Below are 23,138 nucleotides of genomic sequence, written 5' to 3' on the forward strand. Positions count from 1 at the left end.
GCATCTTGATAGCACCAGTAAATTTGCAGTAGTTGTTACACAGTAACAGATTTTTACTGCGATCATAACAAAAAGTAATAAAGTGTTTTTTGGCAACAACCGTCAGCAGATTTGGGCTAATAATTATTCATTCATGATTCGCTCTGCTAGGGCGTCGTGGGACTTTAGGCTTTACAGTAGTTAGCTGTTCTTCCTCAAATACAGTCTGGCAACACTTCCTCTGGACTTGTCTTCAAGTTTGCACCAGTAATTTTGCTTAATTATGATAAATAACTAATTTCCAAGCTGTGTTTGTGTAACATTTGAACACGTTTGCTGTGTTATTGTGTTTCCAGCACCAGCTACTGCCTGTTCATATACACAAGTAACCTGTTTAACTCATTGTATTTAAGCTCAGAAACATTAAACTCTCTCAGTTATTTACTGGACGATGGTTATTTGGTCAAACAAAGCATTTTAAGATTACTAATAGTTTACAAAACTGAACTGGGAACAGTGGAACTGGAACTGGCTATTTGTGAACAATTCAGTGAAACTGTAGTAAACACGTACGTCCAGGTTTCTCAACAACATGATTTGTATTTAAAGCCTCGTCATTTATTTAAGCTGACGCTTGCATGCATTTTATCTGGGTCCAATTTTGTCGACGGACTCGGTTTTCCTTCTCCATCATCGAGCAGACCTGACAGACGACAAATGGCCAATATGAGCCCATCCATCAGAAAATAATAAACACCTGTTAACAGAAATCATACATCCTTTAAATATGAATACGTTTGATTTATGCGCAGCCGAACTCCAAGGATTAATATGATTACCGTTATTAAACCAGAAGGATAATGAGTTATGGAAATTCTAACTCATGAAAGCTTCAGCAGACTGCCTATTAGACATCATTCATAATCAGCTCCTCAGTGTACAGATCGGGTCGATTTATACCCCCACACAGTGCCACACCAGATGGCTAATATTTGGCATGCAGCAGCAGAGTGACAGGAGTTAAATTAGAGCATTGACATATTAACATTATTGTTGACACGAATAATCGCCAGAAAACCTAAAGCTTAAAGAAATGATTCGATTAATCACGTCTCATCATATTCATGACGGTAAACACAACAGCTGTTTTTAGGTTTCCTATAGAAGCAGAAGACACAAACTTAATATGCACCTTAAATGCAGCGTGAGCTTTGGGTGCTTAGACTTCCAGTGACGTGTAAAGGAACAGTAATGAATTTAAGAGTATACCTACTGTGGACTTTTACAAGCAACATCCAGGTTTTTACAGTAAGATGCTGCTGATGAGGATTGTCCTCCCTCGTGAATCATCCTTATAGAAAAATGAATGAGCCAAAGTTACAAACCATTTCAACAATGCATGCAAGATCAAGAGAGTTCAATGTGCCCGTCTCTACAGCACTTTGGGTTGATGTGCTGTAACTATAATAGACGTGACAGTCAATACAAAAAGGTGGCTGTTTGAGATATATGCTAGTAGAAAGATAGTAGGAGTATCGATCCCATCAAGCTAGTGTCAATCAAATGCCAAAATCAGCAATGGTATCAATACTATTGATATTTGGATCACTCCTCTATGGAGTCAAGCTGGCAGTGAAGAGCGACCTGTTTGTGATAATGCAGCGATTACTTGTGATAAGTCATGAAAAACTGCAAACTTGTTGCCATCTGTTGCAAATCTGCCACAAACAGGACAGAATTGTAAAATGACCAAGATGCTCAGCAGCCTTGCTGTAATATACGACTATAACCTGCATACAAGCAGGTGGCAGCCTGCTGAGTCTCCCGCTGCAGACATGTGTCTGACTGTAACTGTGTTAGCAGTCTCTCTGCTTTCATGAGAAAAGTTATTTGCAAAATAAATGTTTGCAAAACTTCCCCAATCTGTCTGAGAGTGACTGCAGCCAGTCCAGGTCGGACTGCTATTGGTTGCCTCCCACTTGGTGACCTACGCAGTATCCTTACGATCAAAGGTCGTCATCTAGAGGTTGTTTGGTTGGTTGAGTGTGTTGAGTGCTCAACCAGTGGGTGGTTGCTCCAATGAAAGACCAATTCATCTGCATCCCCCATCAAATTCTTTTACCACCAGTTGTTGGTTTATGCTCTAGTTAGCAAATAGTTAGCATGCAACAGGCTAATTTCCCACACCCACAATGTCAGCATTTAAGGCAACACTGTGCTTAATTGTACCACACCTAAAACTGCTCTCTGGACTGTTTACATTTGACCATGTGTGCAATCACATATTAAGGAAATGAATTTTCCAAGTTTATAAATCTACATCCAGCTGCAGCATGAACGCTAGCTTTTACTCAGACTCTCGATGATTTGTCTTTTTTCTTTTAAACGTTTGCTTCTAAAATAAATCTTAAATACGAGACGGAGTACGAAGAGCACAAACAGCAAATGTGAATGATGCACATCACCTAACACTTTATGGATTTTTACATGTGGCAATGCTGACATTTCTGCTGCTGGAAAAAGCAGAAAAACAGCATTTGTCATCGTCTGAAACCAAGACTTCTTTGTTCCTTTTGTATTTGCTCACCAGCATAGCAAATGAATTTTTTTTAATATGACATACACAAAAATAGATATGTTCCTGAAGAAAAAACAATCATTGGGAATATGTAAGGCAGTGTAGGAAAGTGTGTCGCTACGTGGTGTCAGTCTGTATGCAAATACAACTTCATTAGTTTGGGAGATCAGGAGAATGAGGTGAGGCTGCGATGTGTTATATTAGAATGGAAGGCACATGACAGTCCTATTTCCTTTGAGACTTTCCTGTTCACTGTCTTCTATTATATTAAACCAAATCAATTATCCCAAAGGCAGCAGCTATAATAGGAAGCTGGGTGGGCATTTTTAAACAGAGTAGGCTGGCTGCTCAAATCTAAATAAGCTGCATGTGATTACAATGATGAGGACACTGAAATCCTGTAATTGAGACACGCAACATTATGATTGCATACTGATTGAATATAATTAGCTTTGGCTTTTACTTTGTTTGCTAGCTTCCTTTAATTAAAAAAGATTTTTCCTTTTCTCTTTGTGGGAATGGATTCAAATTATCCGGGGATGTTTGATAAGTGATTAGCCTGGTAAGGCCTGCTAAGATAATTAATGGTCCAAAAATGTGCCGCAGTAGCCGAGCGGCTTCCCCTGTACGCGGCCGCAGTGGCTATAAATCTAGCTGTGCCCATGTTTAATCCATAACGAGTCAGGCCGCCTTAAAGGATGTATTTTCGCTCTTCTCCTTTAGTCATTTTCATTTCAAGCTTCTATGAGCCGCTGATAAGCAGCTTTGACACCCAGGTTAACATTGCTCTGAGAGGTTCATCATGAGCTGCGCTATAAATAGCTGCTGCAGTTACAACCTCATGCATGACTGCTATGCATACTTACTTCTAAACTCTGCTGTGGAGTTGTGTCCTGACACATCCCTTACATTTCCACTGCAGGTCTCCAAATGTGGCTGCCTGCCTGCAGTGAATATTAAGTCCATTCTCCTCCAGTGTCTCCGTGGGTGTAAGGCCTCGTCCTTGCAGAGCAGAGCACACTCCATCCCTGACAAGGGCTCCGCTTTTATCACCTGATGCAGTGAGAGCCAAATGAGGGTTCGGCCATGTTCAGCCATTTATCATCCGCGATCAGCGAGCAGCCACAGGGGCAGAAAGGACCTTGGCTGCGTGTACGCGCCCCCCCTCCCCGCCATTTGTTCTTAAAGTCAACCAGGTTTAGTGTCACTACGGTCTGCTGCATTCTCTGCTGGGAAAACAAACATCAACACGGCGGCTTTGCTGATGCACTTTGGGGCTCGTGGCTCGGGCTTTTGCGTCCAAACATTCTGCATCTTGTGCAAAATACTCGCTCCGAGGTAAAAACGGATGATAATGATGAATGTGGCAAACGCGGTCAGAGTTAAATGGGGTGCTTATTTAGTCTTCTTCCTGGCATCCATTCTGTTTGCCAGCTGTACTGTAGAGCGGAGCGTTCAACCAAGAAATGTCTGCATCTCATAATCGATTGAGAAATTTGTACACGGCATAAAAAGTTACTTGCGAGTCATTTTGACAAACAGTGCTGCTTTGTAAGATATTCAATAGCCCTAAATTGAACACGTTGGATTACTGCACAAGCCCACACTGTTCTACAAGCTTTTTTGGGGGGTGTTTGATGAATGTGCGCAGAAAACCACCTCCAGAAAGAAAGTAGTTGCTGTTCTCAGCTTGAACAACGAGGAGGAGAGGAAGGTAAATGAGTTGCTTTCCCCTCACATTTTCCTAAAAATAAGGGGGTGTGTATCTCATTTGTGCTGAGGAGAGGGTTGGTATTCTCTTTCATCTGCCTCATTGGCAACACAGCTCCACTCCCTTCGTAATAGCATGTTTGCACTCACCCTCTGACATACTCTTAAACATACAGTGGGGCAAAAAAGTATTTAGTCAGCCACCGATTGTGCAAGTTCCCCCACTTAAAATGATGACAGAGGTCAGTAATTTGCACCAGAGGTACACTTCAACTGTGAGAGACAGAATGTGAAAAAAAAATCCATGAATCCACATGGTAGGATTTATAAAGAATTTATTGGTAAATCAGGGTGGAAAATAAGTATTTGGTCACCTCAAACAAGGAAAATCTCTGGCTCTCACAGACCTGTAACGTCTTCTGTAAGAAGCTTTTCTGTCCCCCACTCGTTACCTGTATGAATGGCACCTGTTTGAACTCATCATCTGTATAAAAGACACCTGTCCACAGCCTCAAACAGTCAGACTCCAAACTCCGCCATGGCCAAGACCAAAGAGCTTTCGAAGGACACCAGGAAAAGTATTGTAGACCTGCACCAGACTGGGAAGAGTGAATCTACAATAGGCAAGCAGCTTGGTGTGAAAAAATCAACTGTGGGAGCAATCATCAGAAAATGGAAGACATACAAGACCACTGATAATCTCCCTGGATCTGGGGCTCCACGCAAGATCTCATCCCGTGGGGTCAAAATGATCATGAGAACGGTGAGCAAAGATCCCAGAACCACACGGGGGGACCTGGTGAATGACCTGCAGAGAGCTGGGACCAAAGTAACAAAGGTCACCATCAGTAACACACTACAACGGCAGGGAATCAAATCCCGCAGTGCCAGACGTGTTCCGCTGCTGAAGCCAGTGCATGTCCAGGCCCGTCTGAAGTTTGCCAGAGAGCACATGGATGATACAGCAGAGGATTGGGAGAATGTCATGTGGTCAGATGAAACCAAAGTAGAACTTTTTGGTATAAACTCAACTCGTCGTGTTTGGAGGAAGAAGAATACTGAGTTGCATCCCAAGAACACCATACCTACTGTGAAGCATGGGGGTGGAAACATCATGCTATGGGGCGGTTTTTCTGCCAAGGGGACAGGACGACTGATCCGTGTTAAGGACAGAATGAATGGGGCCATGTATCGTGAGATTTTGAGCCAAAACCTCCTTCCATCAGTGAGAACTTTGAAGATGAAACGAGGCTGGGTCTTCCAACATGACAATGATCCAAAACACACCGCCCGGGCAACAAAGGAGTGGCTCCGTAAGAAGCATTTGAAAGTCCTGGAGTGGCCTAGCCAGTCTCCAGACCTCAACCCCATAGAAAATCTGTGGCGGGAGTTGAAAGTCCGTGTTGCTCGGCGACAGCCCCAAAACATCACTGCTCTCGAGAAGATCTGCATGGAGGAATGGGCCAAAATACCAGCTACTGTGTGTGCAAACCTGGTAAAGACCTATAGTAAACGTTTGACCTCTGTTATTGCCAACAAAGGTTATGTTACAAAGTATTGAGTTGTTTTTTTGTTATTGACCAAATACTTATTTTCCACCCTGATTTACGAATAAATTCTTTACAAATCCTACCATGTGCATTCATGGATTTTTTTTTCACATTCTGTCTCTCACAGTTGAAGTGTACCTCTGGTGCAAATTACTGACCTCTGTCATCATTTTAGGTGGGGGAACTTGCACAATCGGTGGCTGACTAAATACTTTTTTGCCCCACTGTACATTTGCTGGCCGGCTTGCCGAAACGGGAGTGTGGGAGTTGCTCCTATTCACCGTTTAATGGTCACACTTAACGACCGCTTTCACAATTGCTCGAGTGTCCTGGAGAGGATATGCTGCTGTAGGTAAACAAGCAAATTGTATAGAAGAAAAGCTTCTTAAAAAACTGCAATTTGTTTTTTGTGGGATGGCAGTGATTGACCACTGTGGACTGAACCCAAAACATTTGGTCTCCAGAGCAATAAAAGGATGAAAGATTTTTTATTTTACGTTTTTTCCATCTTAAAAAAAATGTATTTCAGAGATAAATGGTGCCTGACGTGTCCTGATGACGAATTCCACTTATCTTTGTATCCCTAATTTTTAAATATGTCAACATTTATGAAATGCAATAAGACAAAACTGTGCAGACAGTAATTGTTCCCCTGAAAAGGAAGTTTAAAACTCATCTCTTTGACTTCCAGGTGTTTACTTACATTCTCATCAGGCTGAAAACGTCTGTTCTTCACATTAAAATTTCACTTTGCTTCTCAGAGACATTTCCATCATTTTAACCTTTTCTTGGGCCATTTTCAGACCTCGGCTTCATTTATTCTGTTCCGAATGAGTCGGTGAGTTTGTACACAGATGTGTCTGAGCAACAAAAGCTAATGCAGGAGGAAGGTGTTACATTCTTTTAGATGCTAGTCTGTGCAGAGCTTTGCACATGTCTAGGACCTTACTGCATCCTGAACGAAAAGCATACGTGGCTACGCAAAGCTCTTTAACTCAAACAGACATCAGGAAGCTGCTTCGGATTGAGGTCTGATCACGTTCACACCAGTGTGGTTGTTTTAGTGTTCACAGCTGCACGAACATTTGTGAGGTCAAGTTGGCAGTTAATCCAGTCTGTGATAGCATAGCAATGAAATCTGATAGATCAGCAAAAATCACAAATCTGCTCCAGTCTACATACAAAGAAATTCATATTAATGACTTAAATTCAACCAGAGCCTCAAAGTTTTGAAACACAAATCCAGAAATTCCTCCAAACGTAGTGGTGTAGTTGCTGCAGGACGGTGGTTACAATATAACCAGTTTAGTCCCCTGCTGCAAAGACATGCATCGCAGACGGACTCAGATGTGCTTTTAAATTAAACACGACTTATTTGCAAACTTTCACCAATCTGTCTGAGAGAGATGGCAGTCAGGACTGGGACTGTTTGCAGATGGGTCCCTCCCCTGCAACGCCCTCAGCCTCTGAGAGCATCACAGCTGCATCGAGCTACTGAACAATCACCGACCTTTTCCTAGTCGCAAGGAGGCCGCCTTTCCATTTTTAGTGTAACTAAGCCAGTACTTCAAAATAACAGTCAGTGCCCAGATGTGTTTCAAGACAGCTGGCACACAGTCAGGCGTGTTGTTGGCCTTTTCTTTTCCTAGTATGGTTTAATAATTTTACATTATATACACGTGTGTGTGTGTGTGTGTGTGTGTGCATGATAATTCCCTGCTACCCAGCTCAAATGTTAGCATGCTGCTCTGCCAAATAAAGGTGGTGATTATCACCTGGCTTGTTTGGCTGATTAGCATTTTGTTTGAGCTTAAATTAATTTTAGAGTGTGAGCTTTTTACAGCAGCAGATGGTGTGCCTTCTTTCTGTTCCATTTATTCTTGTCGTATTTCATTCTATTAGTACAAAATTAAGGGGAAAAAAGCATTATTATGTTTCGTGCCAGTGCAACTGGTATTTGTTTTAGCAAATCCAAAGCAGAGTTTACTGAAGTATGGAAAACTGTTCCACGTTTATGAACAACTATTTTCAGACCTCGTGAAACTTGTTTTCTAACTTCTGAAGTGAGAACTTGTACCTGTGTGGAGTAATCTGTTCTGTATTTTTAGCAGCTCATGCCTCCGTCTTCACCATTTTGAATTAGAATAACAAAGGCCAGATGATTTATTTCTGCTCCTTTTGTAGAGCTTTCTTTTCTCCTACCTGTGTTCAGGAGAAAAGAGTGATGCAATGGGCTGATATCAACATCTGTGCATCCGTGAAGACAGTGCTGCCCAGATAAGACGCTCACAAGTGTAGAGAGGAGAGCTGTGCCACGGGGAGAGATATGCAGCACAGACAGATAAAGAGAAAAGCATGAAAAGAAAAGGTTGCTGCGAGAAATGGAACGGATAGTAACTTTACAATGACCTTAATGCAGATGCTGCATAAAAGATTTAAACACACAACCACTTCAGCTAAGAGCAGCATTGCTGTTTGCTTTATACACACTCCAGGCTGTCCTTGTTCGAAGTATTGTTGGTTAGAAACAGACATTATTTTTGTTTGTGCAAATTGCAATGGATCAATTTTCTTGAATGCCTGTCCTCCTTTGCAAGTCCCACAATGGAAGCAATTTAGACGTATTATGCAAATACCACTCCCGATAAACACTGTGGTAAGCTTCAGAAATGTCTTGGAAAACATACTTAAGTGGGCAACAAAATATGATCACGTTCCATTTTGTCAACATTTTTGTTTTTTGTATCTGTAATTTTTCTTCCCAAATAAAAAAGCAGCGTTATATGCCCCCGTTTTACACCTCTACTATAATTACCAGCTCCAAAAACACTGGGACACTATAACGTGTAGAAAGAGAACGCAGCCATATTTTATCCACAATGAAACACAGAAAACACATCGAATGTTTACGATGAAAAAATGAAGCATTTTGAATTTGATGGCGTGGGGATGCATGTCATGGTAATTAATGTTTTTTAACTGTTTGCACGGCATACATCCTTAATGCACTTTAATAACTGGAGAATTGGGTGCACGTGTTTGAACTGGTTTTGCATTTACTCTGGCACTGACCGGATTGACCAATGCTCGGCTGTTTACTGAGCTCTTTAGACTTTTCCATTGTTCTGAGGATGAGAACTGTAGACTGACACAAGCTGTGAAGGTCTCTCAGAGATCACCAGTAACCAAACACCAGTTATTCAGACATGTCACAACTTTGCAAACTGGCCATAAACTGGAAACAACAATGTCACTGCCCACAAAGAACTAAGAGCCATGGACTGTGTCAAAAAGCCTCTGCGCCAACACCGACACCTTTAGCTCCCCACAAAGCCAAACGTCTTCTTTTTATGGCCAGAACACACAAAGATCGAGCTATTTAGCCAGAGGTATGGTCAGAGGAGTTTGGAGGCAAACACCTCTGCGTTACTGGTACATTGCACAAACCTGACGGAATAGTCTAGGACGACGAACTTCACCTCAAATCAACAGTTAGATGGTTAAAACTTGAACACAACTGAGTGCTCCAACAGGACAATTATCACGAACCAAGGATAGAGCAGGCTAACATTAAGCTTCACGATTATCTTCCCAAAACTCTTACGTCAACCCGAAACATCTGAAGAGACCAGCTGTTGGACATTTGAGTGACGAATCTTGTTTTATTCTTGCCTGGTGAAAAATTCTTGCTCTAAAACTTGAACACAGTTCAAAGCATTGATGGTGCCTTTCCAGATTTGCTAACTAATACATCCCACACCATCAGAGGTCCAGGCGTTAGAACTGAGCACAGGCAGTTCCACAGTTTTCCACTTTGCCTCTATCCATTTTAAATCAGCGGTGGTCCAGAGAAGTGTTCCTTCATGATTTCCACGATTCAATCATCACAGTTTTAAATCCAGTGCTGCGTAAAGTCTAGAAGATCATGGGCCTTGTCACTTGCACACAGAGAAGTCTCCAGATTCTTTGACTCTTTTGATGATATTATCTACTAGAAATGACTGGATATTGAAAGACTTCTCAATTCTACATTTAGAAACATTATTCTAAAATCTTTCCTTGATTCTCAGCATTCTGGTGCCCCTGTACCAACATGCAAATTCAAAATAAGCTAAAATCTTATGTATCCTCTCACATGGAGAGGTGGGGCCTACCTGTGCCGCCACTTAAGGGCAGAGCCGTCCTTTCCTCGTACCTTCACATCCTGTCACCAGGACCAGCTGTGGCTGCCACCTTCCTCCTCATTGTTTTGTCTGCTATGGTGATAAACTGGTTCACCCAGTCTAGTCTTTGTACTTGTGCTTTCCATTCTGGAATCCTCTCTCCTTGCTTGCTTCCAAGATACCTACCAGAGGTTTGTTGCGCGTCCCTTGAAGTCCTTACCTCTGTCCCAATATGGAGTGAGAAACAAAGACTCACCTGTTGTTTAAAGGTTTACAGGTAAGCACCTCAAGTTACCCAGAAGTCTGCTTGAGGCTTTTAACCATTTGCAAATGACCATAATCAGCCAGCACTGGCTAATAACCAGTTTCCCTCCAGTTACCTGGCTGTTTTTTGTTAATTCCTTGAGTTCTATAAATAAACCTTGTGAGTCTGATCACTGCAAAAACATCACACTGCGAATAAAATATGAGATTGCAAATCATTGCATTCTGTTTTTATTTCAGTTTTCCTCATCATCCCAACATTTTTGGAATTTGAATTGCACATAAAAAATATATTTCTCTATCCTGCTACACCCACCACTCTGTTTCTTAGTAAATATTAAAATGTGCTAATACAGTACCGTGTGTTCTGTTTTGCTCTCCAGGCTCTGTGGGCCACAGGTTTAGGCTTATCTGCTATCAGCTGGTGAACCTGTGGAGCTGCAGCCAAGTGCAGACCACTGCCTGTTGTTTCGATTTTAACAGACTTCTCAGGAAACGTTTTAGGAGCCGTTTCGGTTCCTTCTGTTTTCTCTTTTTTGAGTTGTTGGGAACTGCAACGTCAGTAATTTTGGGTGGAAGATTTTACAGTGTTTTGGCCTCTGCTTTCATATTTGACAATAAAAAAACAAATAAGCCTAAAAATGGCACTGAAGGCAATTTATAAGATTTGATCTGAATATGCAGAAGTAATTCTGTCCTACTATAGACTACGATATAACAGAAATCAAGTTTAGACACTAAATTAAATTCAATTGTTTTTGTTGTTGTATGTTGGGGGTTGACCCTCACGTGTTTGGACCCTTGACTCTGAACACTGTGAAACATTCACAGTCAGCAGTGCTTTGCTAGCATTTCTATGATCAGCTAGAACATTTCTCCCAAAAACAGACCGATGGAGAGGGCTGTGCGCTGCGTTTACTCTGAGTAAATGATAAATGTAAATGAGGGCGACTACAAAAGATAAAAAATAAAGTAGGTCATTGCAGTCAATTCTATAAGAAGCTAGGATGCCATTAACTTCAAAGAAAAACCAGGCTTGAAAACTATACGAACTAAGAAACTACTCTGCACAAGCCCATAGTGAAGCTATCAGAGCACGTAACAGAAAAGAGTGAACGGCAATCAAAGGACTCGTTAGGTATTCGTGCAACTGCTCGATGCAAAGAGGGTTTGGACTTTATTTAACCATATTTAAAACGTGTGGAGAAATGCTGCGGTTCAGCAACAGCGTAACGGACGAGCACCGATCGATTGAAAGCTGCACATCCCTTGATGACCGCTGATAATCACAGCACCGTTTTCATTGGATGGCAGAATGGCGACCTGTCTTCATCAGAACCGAGACGTTACTGTCACACCTTCTGTGGAAATACGACACGCTGCAAAAATAATGGAAGGAACAGACCGGAGGGAGGCACGTTGTTGCCGTGCAGCACGGGTACCTCACAACAAGGAGGTTCTAGGTTTGAATCTCCTGGTCAGCGGGGCCTTGTTCTCTCTTTTTCTCTTCGCCTGTGGCCTTCCTCTCACAGTCCAAAGTGCACTTGTTGTGTTAACTTGCGAATCTAAATCTGCTGCAGGCATGGATGTGAGTGTGAACGCCTGCCTCTGTGCGTTAGCTCTGTGACTGGCCACCTGTCCAGGGTGTACGTCAGCTGGGATAGACTCTACCTCCCCCGAGGACCCTGAATTAGATATCGGTTGAGAAAACAGGTTGACTGAAGTTAAATGGATGCTTCAGTCAAACAGCAAAACAGATGGAACTCTTCAGAGAAAAGGAGGGTTAGCAGAAATCAAAGCTAGTACATAACCATTACAAAAGAAGGCGAGAACATCCTGGTCATTCATTTTAAAGTCATTGAGCAGTGTTGGAGCAACAAAGACCCGGGAATTCCACACAGGTGTCCCGACTTACTCCTGTTTCTCCTACAGGCGTCCTCTGACACATGGCATACTTGTCATGGCTGTGGCGGCTCATCAATAAGGTCACGGAGCAGCAATACAGATGCTGGGTGAGGTCTCGGTCCTGGAGAGAGGAGCTAATCAGAGTCTCTGCAGGGGAGCAGGCTGTCTAGTAAGACTCTATCTGCATGCGCTCACACAAATACATGCACTGTATACGCTCCTACATAGCCAGCAAACAGGAAGGAGAAACAGGATAAATTTAGATCTGTAGAACTTCGAATTGTAAACAGTTAGCATGCTGTATATTCTCAACAAGTGGAAATAGGAACAGAGAGCTCCAGACTCCAGCACAAGCCCTTTTTAAGGCCATAAACCTCGTTTGTGTTTAAAAAAAGAAGTCTTTAAATTTTCTTTACCGAGCCGTCAACAAAGCTCGTGTCCCACGGAAAAAACTGACGTGAGGTCAAATTCATTCAAGGATTTACTCAGGACGTCTGCTCCATCAATGCCTGTGTAAACTAGCATTAGCAGCGTGTAAAGATATAAAGGGATGAAAGACACACTTACAATGTGATTCAATCAGCAGTAAAACACTCTCAACTGTGAACATGCTGTAAACTCACAGAAAATATAGTCTTGTGGCAAGATAGTGCTGCTTGGCAATAACACACACACACACACACACACACTTATAAGTTTCTTCACTGTCATCAAAATGTAATATTGCACAATTCACAAAGAGGCCAAGGACATTTGTAAGTTAAGGGGATGGAATTGAATTTATATCAATAAAAAATGACACAAAAGATTTATCAGGTAAATTCTTTAAGCTTATGAGTCATCAGACTCTACGACCTCACCGTGACCTGGATATTTGTGTATTTCAAGTCCGACTCGGGGGGGAAACGATGCAGTTTCATTACTCTTACACTGTGACGAATATCTGGCCACTCACAAAACTTTACCTGGCCTCAGTGATCGATGCTTAATTACGCCAGCTTTTCCTGGTTTTGTGGATTATTGGTTGGGGGGAGAGCAGCTTGTTTGAGAAGCCAGTGAAAACCAGCAAGCTTATAAAGACAGAAACTGTGTGAGCGATCAGTAATGCATCATTGCTCAGCAGTCGATAGTAACAAACTGCCTTGAATCAAGTGTAACGACATTAGAGGCAGAGAATAGGGAGGGATGGCAGATGCTTAGTTTGTTACCCAGCCTGCATTTGATGTAGCTATGTCAGCCAAGCCACAATTATGCTGTAATGTTCCTGGCAAACAGTGGGCAGGCCAATTAATAATCCAGAAAACATATGCTTCTGTTTGCAGCTTTAAAGTTTATTGTAGGAATTGTGATTTATAAAAAAAGAGGCAAGAATTTATGTATAAAGTCAGCAAAAAACCAAAAAACCATGAAGAGTTTATCTAAAATATGCTATAAATCTATTATGGCTATATGTGCTATACAATATACTTATGTTGGTTATGAGATTGCGCTCTAGTGCCGACACAGTCTGGGAGCGTGTGAGCATGATCGCCGGGGGCAACCATGAAAGTTTTAGGGCTATTGGTGCAGCCAGCGGATGAAATGCTAACACTAATAAAAACTGTCATTAATCCCTTTTGATTATTTAATCAATGACGACGCAGTGCATGTCAGCAAATGCAAACACGATTAGTCAATAGTCCTCAGACCACGAGCATCGACACTAAAAGGACTCTGGTACCAAAAATATCGTCTCTACCTAACAGATCCTGAATATTCATATGCAGAAAATATTTATAGAAATTAATATCATCAGGAAATATTTGGTCTTTAATGGAATATTTTAAAAGCTGTGGGCTGGATTACCCTGAAATGTGTCCTCTGGTACCCACAAAGAAATAGTTACAGCCTCTGACTTTTCATCCACCTGTAGCTTAAAGTCTTAAGTTGGTCCCAGAACATTCAAATAATCTGACTGATACTCTGGCAAAGAATTTGACAGATATACTTTTGGTCCCGGACGTTCTGTCCTATAAAATTGATGATAATATTCAAACAGAGCAAAGGACCTGCATGTGCCCATCAGGTAACCATCGCTCATTAAGGTAACTGGCTGCTAGTAGCTGCCAGGGTCAATGTAACATCAGTCCCTGAAGGCCCCTCATGTAGGCCTAAAGGATAGTCAGTGACACCCTCCAGTCCCCAGTGAATGGTTGGAGCGTCTCTAACTGGTTTGAGAGTAGATGAAGGTTGCAGCAGTTGTTAGCATGAAATTATTCAAAAAAGATGAATATAGTGCAGCACTAAAAACCTCCCTGTGATTGCTTCGGTTGATAGCAGGTTTCTGCCATCACCAATAGTTTGCATTAGAAAGGTCGGCTAACTTGCAAACGTCTATTCACCGAGCTGTACTGAAACTGTGAAAAGTAGAAGAGAAATCGGAAACAGAAACTGTTCTAAATAATAAATGCTGTCCCTGTTAAAACATGTTCGCAGCAGTGGTTAGATCCAGTTTCTGGTCTAAAGACTAAGTGACGAGTGTTTGCAGCCAGTTTGGTGTCTCCATGTTAAGTATGGGCGGCTACAGTAACCTGCTTTTGGTGCAGAGCTCTCTTTGCAACCAGTTTCACCCAGTAACAGCCAGCAGCCTCTTGCAACTACTTGCCAGGTAGCCTTTTTCTCACTTTGTTGCTTCCTCTTGTTTTGGCACACCCCTGTTGTAAATTGCAAATACCTGATGACACTGACACACAGCCTGCATAAAAAACGTGCTCCGGGACCTTAATTACAAGAAACAAGAAGCTTGAAAAGCCTGTCCCATTTTATGCATCTATGTCCAGCTGTAATATGTTTGATATGAATATGCGACTGTCCATCGCCCTGTGAGTAACGTCTTCTGTAAATAAGCTATAGTAAAGATTATCCCCATCATCAACCTGTTTTTCTAATGTCTCCGCACTCTCAAGGACGAAGGAGGAAGTTAATAAGACTCATTTAGCACAATGCAGGAATTGAAGGCTCACCAGAATGCAAAGATAATGAGATAATAAGGTTGCTTTGCAGTAGATAAACATCCAGTAAATATCACTGGCTGTCACAGGTGTTTAATCAGCACTCATCAACATTCACAATGCAAAGGGGCCGTCCTTAGGAATTTAAAGAAGGGTAAAAGATGTGGCTGCTGGTAAACTAAAGCACTGCAGCTACAAATCTATCCACCTATAAACCTGCACTCATGACTCTAATGTATGATGCTAATGTAGGCAAGTTTCTTCTTTGTCCTGCTGGAAATCTGTGAGACGTGCTGTGACGCTGGACCGGCGCCGGTGTTTGTTCATCAAGCGGAAATAAGAAAGCTCTTTTTTAGTCTTGGCAACTGGACTCGACTGATGTCAGGAGCATAATGTGGTAGTCATTATCCAAAGGCTAAACACACACGCCTGCATCAGATCAATTACAGATGACTTTGATTTGTTTGCTTATTTCTCAAATGTGCGTCCTGTCGTGTTGTGATGTGACTGATTTATACACAAAAAGGTGCAGATTGCACTTGGCAGTGGTGGATTTATGTATTTGGATTGGAAACCAGAGCAGTTAGAGAATAGCTGTGACTGCAGGTTGGTAAGTTTAGCTTTTCTGCTGCTTTGCACGTTGACAACTTGAATTTAGATTCATCGCTCAACACGAGAAAAAATTATACCGGACCGACCGAACCACCCCCACCTGGCTGAGCAGCGCCGGAGCAACGTATCGAGCAGTCAGCTCTTATCCAGTCAATAGATTTTTAGCAACTGTGGCTACGCTTGTCAGCTTTAGCTGATTTCCTGACATATTTCCTCAGTGTCTCCTGGCTCATCTACAGTTGTCAGTTCTCCAGACGTGGCTGTTGAAGCCATGCCCCTGGCCGTTCAGTTAATTCCCAGTACAGCGTGTCTATTTTTTTCTTACCTGGACTGGAGCCAGTCCTGTCAGTCCTGATGTCTTCATTGCCCAGAGTGGCTCTGTCTATCTGGCTCAGGCCTCGGTGCATTACATTTCCCCCGTCTCCCTCTGTCCCTCTGCTTTCGAGTCTCTGACCTCTCTTTATTTCGCTCTCGGTCTCCCTCTCCTCTTCTATTCAATCTTTTCCACTTTCTTAGCTCTATTTTGACAGTCAGCCTCTCTTGCACAACCCTACCTTTTCTTTTTGAACTCTTGCAGCACTCCCAGCTGTGGCCCGGCAGCGCCGCAGCAGTGCCACGTCGGGCCCTGTCAGACATATGGAGAACGCAGTGGACCAAAAGCTGGGTCACTTCAGCTGCAGAGCGCCAGCGACGCATAACAAATAAAGATGTTATGGAGCTAAGGTAAATTTGTCACAAGTGACATAAAACACTCGCTCTGGCACCTGGGATGAAATAGGTTGTTTTCTATAAAGATCACACTCAGTCATTTTCAGCCTCAGCTTCTCTGTATTCTCTCTCAGAATAGCAAAGCTGATGCAAATCAATAAAGTAATTTTCCCCCAGACTTGTCGTAATTAACAATCTGCCACGTGTGCTCAGGGGAACTGCGGCATTTGAATAGAAGCGACTTCCAGCTGCTGTGATTTAAGAAGTTTAAGACAGGAAGGCGAGAGGAGCTCTCTATGAGTAAGCATTTCACTAATGCGTTTATCATCTGTGTCCTTACAACTGATCTAAGCTGACATTGTGCTAACGTTTCTATTTAAGTGGAACTTTTCTCCTCAAGAGTCCTTTACTCTTACGAATTAATTTGCTCCAGGTAATCAAAAACGATGCCGGGTTATCGTTCTGCTGGCTAGTTTTTAAAAAGGAACAATAGAAGGAAAAAATCAATTTTTCTGATTTTAAGTTTCAAATTAGAACGAATGCTATAATTTTTTAAATACTGACATGACGGCAGAGGGATTGAATATGATTGTTAACGCACTTCTGGTAAAAAATATAAAACAGTATAGAGACTAACGTATTTCTACCTGTATATATTCCCTCAAGGGGTGCAAAAGGAATCTCCGGGGTTGAAAATCTGCAGTTCCTCTAATGACCACTTGAGGCCGACTCCAAAACTGAGTAAATCCACACCAGCTTCTATGTCACAACGCCTGCTTCACACTGTGGATTCATTGTAGCCGACTGGAGTCACTGAAGTGGAACGTTTGTCCACGCTGGTGTTGAGTTAATCTGAAAAATCTGCCTGCTAAATAAATCAGTGTTTCATGTTTAATTAGTAACATTATAGTATTTTGTTAGCTTTTATTTGGCACAAATAAGTCTAAAAACAACCAGCGCATGTGTGTGAATGATTATATTTATAGTCAGTAAGCTAACGTCTAAGTCTTCTAGTTTCACTACTTTTTTCTGCTGGTTAGGATTATGCATTTAATCAGTTTGAACTGGTGGCACAGTGGTTAGCACTGTTGCCTCACAGCAAGACGGTCCTGAGTTTAATTCCACCATCAGGCCGGCTTCTTTCTGTGTGGAGTTTGCATGTTTTCTCTTCGGGTACTCCGGCTTCCTCCCAAAGACATGCAGTTAGTGGGGTTAGGTTAATTGGTAACTCCAAATAGCCCATAGGTGCGAATGGTTGCCTGGTTGACTGGTGACCTGTCCGGGGTGTACCCTGCCTCCCGGGACAGCTGGGACAGGCCCTCCTGTGACTCTGACAAGGACAGTAGGAAGAGGATGGATCATCAGTTTAATCCAAATAAGATAATGTAGATTAAAATATAGCTTTGTAAGTTTCACCTTGGGGATAACTAAAGTATGTATCTATCCTACACCGTGCACGTTAGATAATGATGTATATCTATGCTTGCTATAATCAGCTGGTATGACCTCCAGGCTAATGACGTATTGTGTGGATCTTTTGAAATAGCAGCAGCTTTGACAAAACGTCAGTACTTAATTCCCAGCAAAGAGAACAAGCTTCTTCTTTACGCATTTGCTATATTTCACAAAATAAATGAATAGAAATTAAATGAATTCTTTACTCAAGGTCTGCTGGTTAGTTTCCTTTCTTCTTCTCTTAAATGTAATGATGTAATAATGAATAATGAAGCATGCATTATGGCCACGAGTTCAATGACAAGTTAGCAGGTGGATGCATCCGTGAGGTTTTGTCCACTGCTGTCTAAGGCCACGTCCACGTGTTGAGCTCATTGTGCTTCAGCAGTTTAAATAAAGACACGTCTGCATGTATACAAATGGATTTCTGATTTAAGATATTTATCAGGATACAAAAGAGTTTTGTGTTGTGGTTAAACAGAAGATAAATGAAGTTTCTTGCATACAAACTGACACCATTTCAGTGTTTCTGGATGTCTTTAGACGTTTCAGCACACTGTTATCTAAATGCTGCATTAGAGGCTTCTCAACTGTGCCATCAATTGTATTGCGGAGAGAAACGCTCTTCACAATCACAGGCAGCCTGCAGCGTTTAAGTTTTGGAATTAATGAAGGGAAGTTTTATTGACGTGTAATCAGCGTAATTATCCCGAAGAAGGCAAAGTGAATTCTAATCACTGCCAGTGCAACTTTTTCCAGATGATCACCTTCACTTCCTTACAAAACAGCCTCTCGTCTCAGACTCATCGTTCAAGAAAGACAGCTCTCCATTGATGAGGAATAAGTGGCCAGCAAACAGCGGCGGCATTACCGGCGTGCCGCATACATACAGAACACTCGCTGTGTGTTAAGTACGCTCCTCGCCTGAAATACACTGATGAGGTGAATCCAGGAAAAAAGCTATTATCCCTCCGATTTGCTGGATTAAATCCACACCACTCAACACGCAGGAAGAGGTAATGAAGACAAGCGAGAGGAAGGATTGCGTCGCCTTTCGGCAACTCTGGGGGAAAAAGTGGGGCGGTTTGATTCAATAACAGGAATATGCTGTAAATATAATGTACATTCATGTGCAGGTAACCCCAATAACTGGATATGCACTCAGCTGAGCATTTATGGGAGATTTTGAGATGATGTGTGAAATAGAAGTTCCATAAAAGTGGCCGGTGTGGGCGATCCGTCACATTTATGTTAGTCTGCGTATTTCTATCCCGGTCACCACAACAGCTCCAGACGCACAAAGCCACTTCTGGGGGAAGTGATTGTGTTAAAACCCATTTGTTTATGGGGACGACAGTGCGCACGACGCAACGGCGTGGTCTCACTGAGAGTTCTCCGGCTATGAAATCTGAAGCGAGACTTTTCTGCTGAGCCGTGTGGCAGAAAGTAGTTCTTTCAAACTTGACTTCACTGAATTTACTTTCTTTTCCTCACCTGCTTCTGTCTTCTGGCTTCTTTTTTGTTTCGTTCTTGAGCGTCGTGAGTCAGGGTGACTGCTGATTGGCAGCATGATGGGGCAGAATACGACCATTAGAAGAGATGAGATCTGACTGTCCCCACACTTGATGCCTCACTGTACACTTTTTTTCTTCTTTTTGCCAAGAAAGCAATAAACAACAAACAGACTCACTAAGACCAGGCAACCGGGCCAACATATAAACAAGATAAACAATGTCTCCGGGGTAAGCGAGAGGAGCAAAGGATGCAGGGGAGCTCTGTGTTTGTTCTCCGATCGATGCCATACATACTGCATGAGTTCCCTAAGAACTATGGGTGGAAGTTGTTCACTTCTATACAGGCAGTTCAGGCAAAGACAGCGCTGCACTATTATTGAGATGAGGTAAAACTATAAGAAGCAATGAGTGCGTGCATGAGCGAGAGAGAGAGAGCGGTCCTGTTCTCAGATAATAAAACGCTGGGATCGATCCGCAGGCTCAGCCAAGCAAAGGCCGGGGACACGTCTGCTTTAAGTGGGAAAATAAAGAAGGAAAACCAAAACATTTGGATTACGTCGTCATATCCCTCCATAGAGCTTTGATTCTCTCAAATAAACACCCGTAAACCCCGGCTATACCCGAGCTCTCAGCGGAAATTAAAAAACAAAATTGGCTTCATAAATATTAATCTGTGTAAGGCAGAGGTTGTGCCCTTCACGATTATTCATGCTCTCTGGTCACATTTGTCAAGAGTAAACAGAGTCCTCCTGTTTACCTAATGCTGAACATTTGGTAGGTGAGTGGGCATAATTGATGCCTTCATACTCTATTCTGGAGGATGTAATTAAACATGGTCTGCTATAGCAGACATTCATCTCTTTCTTCACTTCCTTTTGCCACACACACACACACACACACACACACACACACACACACACACACACACACACACACACACTCATCAGACTAACATGCAGAGCACACTTCTGCACGATTGCACTCTCATCCATTTCTTCAACAGCAGTGCCTCGATTCACTCGAAATTAAAGGCAGCGAGCAAGTTAATTTCACAGCTTTTTGGCATGTTATCAACTCTCCTGCAGCTCTAACTGTGGCCTCTGCCTTAGTGTCTTGGTTTTTTAGGCGTGGGCGGGGTTAATGTATGATTAACTTCTCGCTTAAGTGTGACGGAATCATCAGCACGCAGAAAATAAGCCAATAAGACGTTTTTTATGCCTGTGCATCATTGCCTGTGAAGCACTGATGACAAATGTCTGGGGAAATCTTTTATTAAGGCGTGGCCTTCAACATTTTAAATAGTCCACACATACATAGAGAAAAATGTTTGCGTCAGTCGGTTTGGGATGTTTACAGCCCTGCACTCGTCTCCGTCCAAGATCTCAACCAAATCCTGGGCTCTTTTCCTTCTTTTTCTTTCCCATTTTGTTTTTTTGTTTTGCTCGGTAAACCACACTGCATATATTTCAGCTGAAGCCTGTGATGTTTTGGTGCAGGAATGCCTGAGACCGGCAGGATGTACTACCAACAGAAATTCCTTTGACCACTCTAGTTTCTGGATTACACTAAAATATGTCCAAATTGCTGGATACAGTTTCTGTTTCTGCTTTGTCTGTAGGGCGTCCAGCCCTGAAGGCAACTTAATATACACTTTCTGTCATTTACAGCATTACACAGACAGACATTAAACTTCAGGTAACGAGTTCCATCTTTGTTCTTGTCTCCATCCAGTAATGTGAGCTTAGCTTCAGGCTTCAGAGTGATTGTCTCAGGCCAACACCTTCTCACTCCATAAGCGTAATATTTTACGCTGGGTGACAAATCGTGAACATTTTATGCTTTCGGGTACCCAACGCGTTCCTAAATGACGACATTGGAAAAACGAGAACACGTGACAACCGTTTGGACTCAATCTACACATGTTCGTTCATTTTCTTAAAATCGCTTTGGAGAACACTATTTTACGACATTTAACTGCTGGTTAGGGGTAGGGTTAAGTTTAGGGGGCTGGAACATCATTCCACTGCTTTCCACTGCCAGCAGTGACCACAGACTGCACCTCTGTGGAATTTAATGGCAGCACCATGCTGGAGCAGGTACGGGTGTAAGCATGACTGTGTGGCACAGACCTACACAACCATCATTGTTTTCTTCTCTTAATCATCAGCTATACCTGCCATTAGTAACTGCATTTATCCAGCGTAGCGTATCAGTACGTATCAGTAACATACCAGTATCAACGAGTGCTGAAAAAAAATCAGTATACTCTTACATTATGCATAACCCTATTCTGCATGCACAGCCATTTCTGCTGAAGCATCCTTGAACAAACAAGACACCCTTGAAGTTCCAAGTACCTTCCCTTTACTGCCAAACTGCCGCTAGTGAAGTGTGCACAAATTTACTGTGTCTCAGCGCATTAGAAGAATTAGGTCCTGGCAACATTGTGTGTAATGTGATGATTTTACGGCAATATATTTTAGAGTGCATGTCTCTGTGTGTGTGTGCATGGATCACTGAATCTAAGACATTTTTGCATTACATTTACCTGCATTTGTCTTTGTCCACCTGTCAGTTCAGTTGTCAGAGCAATGAAACAGGGGCTAAGCTAAGCTGGCTGGACCCCGGGGAGCTGCTGGCCTACCTGTAGACAGCCACGTCAGATTTTATTCCCTGCTCTGCAACACAATCATACAGTGAGAGAGGGCGAGGGAGCGCCATCAGTGGAATACTGATGCAGGAAGAGGCCAGGGCATCGACAAGCTCACAGAGGCTCGAGGAACATCGAGGCCAAGGGATGAATTCTTAAAGATGCATTTTGCAGGACTTGGAGGAATGTAGCTGGAGGAATCACACGAACTGCAAGGAACGCAGGAGGTCGGCGTGAGTTTGTAGGAGGCTGCTCCCAACGAGGTTAAAGGGGAGATAATTAAGAGTGATCTTTCAGCTGCTGGGGTTTTTTTTGCAAAAGTTGAACTTTCAAAAAGAAAAACCAGCTGGAACTTAGTGAAAAGTTTGGAGGCAACAGTTTGCAAGGTCAGTGAAAAGAGTCTGTGACACTGTAATGTACATGATGACAATATAAAAGCTGCAATGCAACAAATGCAACATTTCACAGATACAGATAATATCCTCCTTCTGTAGCTTAAACCTGTTGGCTAGCTGTTTCTTGCTCTCTGGTAACTTTGACAAGAGAAACATGATCACTAACATGTTAGAGAAAAGCATGTAGAGTCCCGCTCTTCCCTAATGAGTTGCGATAGATTGCTGCCCCTCCCAGAGCCTCGTACAGGAAGTTTCCTTCCATTAAAAAAAGGAGCTTTTCCTTCCCACTGTCGCCAAGTGCTTGCTCAGGGGGTTGTGTGATTGTTGGGCTTCCTTTCTGTCTTATAATATGAAATGATTTGAGCCGATTGTTGTTTTGTGGCGTTACATAAATAAAACTGAACTTTACCTGAAGATGCATGTACACGTGCAAACAGCAATTCACACAGCATAGCGAATGTCTCTACAGGCCTCTTTGCTCTTTTTTATATTTTAGTTCACATGAATCTCAACAGACTGTCAGCTGATTACATCAAATTGTCTCATTCTCTCAGTGCTCACATAAAAGTCATTAATTTCCATCTAGATCCCAGGAAAGCTCTCCTCTATACTTATTCCTGTTCTCTTTTTCGGACAGACAACAGACTGATTAAGAAATTTCGACT

General features: G+C 42.4%; 1 long non-coding RNA gene across 2 annotated transcripts in view; it reads right to left on the reverse strand.

Moving 5' to 3' along the window:
• Positions 1–10,714: 10,714 nt before the first annotated feature.
• LOC309689205 overlaps positions 10,715–23,138 on the reverse strand; it is a 48,214-nt gene continuing 35,790 nt past the window's right edge. The window contains exons 3-4 of one of the 2 annotated variants that reach the window (XR_014271302.1): positions 12,160–12,270; positions 10,715–11,929 (exon numbers count right to left, since the gene is read on the reverse strand). This is a non-coding gene — a long non-coding RNA (uncharacterized lncRNA). Of the gene's footprint in view, positions 12,271–23,138 lie in introns of both variants that reach the window. The other variant, XR_014271303.1, reaches the window with a different exon arrangement.

The sequence above is a fragment of the Aulonocara stuartgranti genome (assembly GCF_965226115.1).
Source record: "Aulonocara stuartgranti genome assembly, chromosome: 15".
NCBI classification, from domain to species: Eukaryota; Metazoa; Chordata; class Actinopteri; order Cichliformes; family Cichlidae; genus Aulonocara; species Aulonocara stuartgranti.